Here is a 4,093-nt window from a genome sequence, read left to right on the forward strand (position 1 = left end):
AAAAAAAAAAAAAAAAAAGAATGCCCAAAGGAACTGTGAGCTGCACTCCAGCAGAACAGAGTCCTGTCTAAGCAAAGGAGACTCAGTGGACTGGGACTTATTTCTCCCTCCTGAAGGAACTTGACCTTGACATAGAACATCCATCAATTGCCCCTGTCTAAGCCTTGATTATTTGCAAAGCAGTAAGAAGAGGAACTTCAGCATCATGTTCCCTGAACTTAGGTCCCACTGCTTTACATATTATTCCTACTGTCTCTAAGGCACTGTGATAGTTGGAGCTGTGTGTCAGCTTGGTTGGACCACAATTCTGTGTTGTTTAAGCAATTGTGATGTAGGTTGTTCCAATGATGGGATCAGATGTATTTGTTTTGAGCAGCCAATCCATTGAAAGGGAGTTTCCCTAGGGGTGTGGCCTGCTTCTAGTATATTTATGGACATCCTGGGAAAAGAGACACTCTTCTGTGGAGCGGCATTCTGTCGTGCTGCCTACAACTGTCCGTGAGCGGATAACCCACCATTCGGCCTAGAGATCTTACACTCTGTCATTTGTTGGAGTCAACAGCCAGTACACTGCCAGCCAACCTTGAGCTCGTCACCTCCTGCCGCTGTATAAGTTGGGAAAACCCTCCAGCTTGACCTTTGATCCAGAACTTGGGACTTGCCAGCTTCTGTAAGTGTGTGAGCCATTTTCCTAAAATAAATTTTTCTCTCTCTCTATATATAAGCTTTACTGGTTTTGTTTCTCTAGAGAACCCAGTCTAACACAAGCACCTTCTAATGAAGTTGTGGGGAGCTCTGGTGGCATAGTGCCTAAGGCATTTGACTGTTAATCAGAAGGCTGGTGTTCAAACCCACCAGCCACTCCTTGGAAGGAAGGTTGGGCAATCTACTTGCATAGTGATACTGCCTCTGAAACCCAAGGAGGGGTCACTATGAGTCGGGACTGACTCCACCGCAGTCAGTTTGGTTTTTAATGAAGTTGTGAAGATGGTGAAGGATTGGGCAGCGTTTTGCTCTGTTGTACAGAGGGTTGCTATCAGACTACATGGCATCTGATAACAACAACTAAATTGGGTGAAAAGAGTAAACAAGAAGCCATCACCCATAAAAGGTAGAAGGGCAGGAAGAAGGCAGCTGACGGCCCAGGATCTCCTACTGTGTGTGGGGGAGGGGCCTCCAGCGTTTGAATCCCCAGGCTTTGGTTTCACCTGGGTGCATGACCTGCCCTCTTCCGAAGGAAGACTCCGGAGGCGAGGAATGGTCACCAGGAGGCGGGAGCGGCCAGAATCTCTGAAAGCTAGGGCTGTGGGAGGGAGCAAGGCAAGAAGGCTGGCTGAAGGCCTGGGGGATAGGGCATTCAGTCCCTATCTGAGGTCATTCATAGGCCCTCAGTCGCTCCCAAGATGTTTCTTAGCAAATAGCAATTGCACCTGTGTGGTGGGCAGATGCTTATTTGTCCTTCATTGGTATTCTTAGTTCCTCTTGAGCAGTCCAAAGGGACTAAATGCTGTCCAGCCCTGCGGCATCCCATGATCAGCTGTGCACGGGCCGCTGTAATCCACAGTGTTTTCATTAGCTGATTTGCGGCAGTAGATTGGCAGTCCTTTCTTCCTAGCTGGTCTTAGTCTGGAAGCTCCACGGAAACCTGCTCAAGGTCACAGCAACAGGAAAGCCTCCACTGGCAGAAAGGGGGTGGCTGTGCCTGAGACGCACTGGCTGGGAATGGCGTGGAAGGTCAGGATTGTACCACTGAGCCCACACTGCTCAGTCTCTTACAAAATCAGAAGTTACTTGAGGGCAGTAACTGCGTTTTAGTCCCTCTGTTTCACAATGAAGGAGCTCTGGTGGCACGCAGTAACTAAGGCATTTATATGACTGCTAACCAGAAGACTGGTGGTTCAAACCCACCAGCCACTCCGTGGAAGGAAGACTGGGCAATCTACTTCTGTAAAGATTTACCACCCCAGAAACCCCAAAAGAGGGTCTCTGTTAGTTGGATTCCACTCGATAGCAGTGAGTTTGATTCTTTTGTTATTGTTGTTTTGTTTCCCCACAGCACTCAAGCAGCTTTGCTCTTATCCTTGGTTGGCTGAGCCCAATCAAGTTAATCCATTCTCACTCTGCAAGGCTGGAAACAGAAACCAGGAGGAGGGCTAAGTATGGCTGTGGGGAGCTTCGAGGCAGTTGCCCTGGAAAGGAGTGAGAGTGGTTATATCCTCACCAAGGTGGAGTCCAACCGTTGGTGGGATGACTTGTACACAACAAGCATGTGGAAACTGGAGTGGGACCTAAGGGACAACCCAGGATTTGTGAAGAAATAAGGCAGCAGGTCTCAAACTTCTCAGGACCACTTTATACTCAACCATTATCGTGGACCTGGAAGAGCTTGTTTTTTTTTTTTATTATGGATTCTACCTATCAATATTTATTATATTAGAAATTAGAACTGGGAATTTTTAAAAATTCACTAATTCACTTAAAGTTATAGTAAACACATTACATGTTAACATAAATAACATTTTTTTTTAAAAATAACTTTTCCAAAACAAAAAAATACTGGTGACATGTGTGACACTATTTTACATTTCTGCAATTTAAAAAAAATGTCTAGCTTAATAAAAGACGGACGGTGTCTCATATCTGCTCTGTATTCAGTCTGTTGTGATATCAGACTGAATTTTCCCTGAGCATGTAGCTTTGTACACTCATGAGAGAAAAACAGAGAAAAGGTAAATGAGTAGTATCTTAACATCTATGAATGTAATTTTAACCTTGCAGACTCTTTGCCCATTTTGATATTAAGTAGTGTATGAATCACCACACAGAGTTATTTTGGGTAAGTTTTGGGGTGCTTTTTGTGAAAGGAAGGTGCCTTTGGATGAGGGCTGAAGGACAGGTTGCCCTAAAGTTCACCCACTGGCAAAGACTTGGGCTCTGCATCCAGTGGCTCCCGGCGGCAGGGCCTCAGCTGATGTGGACATGCACAGGTGGTATGTCCATCCTCAGCCTGTGAGTGGTAGAACCGTATCACAGCTGATTCTTCACTGCCTGCTGTCCTGTACAGTAGAAGGCAGAACGGTGGCCAGACTCCCTCTCTTGAGGCCAGAAGCATACCAGAAGTTTCTTGGTTTCTCAGATTCAGACACTCTGCTATCTTTGAAAACATTTCAGTGGGTCCTTATCGATCTAGAAAATAATTCAGCACCATAGCATCTGCATCTCCATGCCCCTGAGGGAAGAACTCTGTGGTCTGCACTAAGACGTGATGTAGAGAGACCTCCTAGTTGCATGATCAGGAAAGTTTCTTCCTATCTAATTCCCTCCAAGAGCACCAAGCCTGAGTCATCTGAGAAATGTAAGAGTACTGATTCCTAAGCCCACGCTAGACTGACCAGAAGCAAAGTCCAGCTTTTAAAGCTCCCAGGTGATTCTGATACCTCCAGGTTTAGGAGCCACTGGCTACCTCTATCTCCATCTACTAACTCTACAAAGTTTCTCCATCCTTAAACTTTTTTTTTTTTTTTTTTCTGAAAAAATGGTCTTTGACTAACATTGTTATTTGGGTGGACAGGCTGAATGATTAGGTATGTCTATGAAGGAGGGAATGTGCCCAGGACCATGTGTAGGGTTGGCAACGTTTCTACAAGTGTATTTGTATGTTCTGTAAGAATTCTCAGGTATATAGTAGAGCTGACAAGGGGCAGGGTTGTAGTCACTTCGTGGGCACAGCCAGCTACCCAAAGGGAGTGAGGACTTGGACCTGTGGGCTTGGGACCATAGTCGTAGGGAACTTCAAGCTCAATTGGTGTAACATACTACAAAAAACATTGTTCCACATCCTACTCTGGTGAGTAATGACTGGAATCTTAAAAGCTTGCAAGCAGCTATCTAGATGCAATGATGGGTCTCTCTTCATCTAGAGCAAAGAAGAATGAAAAAACCAAAGATGCATGGAAACAATTAGTACAAGGGACTGGTACACCATGTGATCCTCAGCCTATACAACTATGAGACCAGAATAACTAGACGGTGCCTGGCTACCACTGTCAACTACTCAGAAGGGGATCTATGTAGGATCCTGGATAAAGAGGGA

The sequence above is a fragment of the Orycteropus afer genome, unplaced genomic scaffold (genome assembly GCF_000298275.1).
Source record: "Orycteropus afer afer isolate SDZICR_OR568_19922 unplaced genomic scaffold, OryAfe1.0 scaffold00559, whole genome shotgun sequence".
NCBI lineage: Eukaryota > Metazoa > Chordata > Mammalia > Tubulidentata > Orycteropodidae > Orycteropus > Orycteropus afer.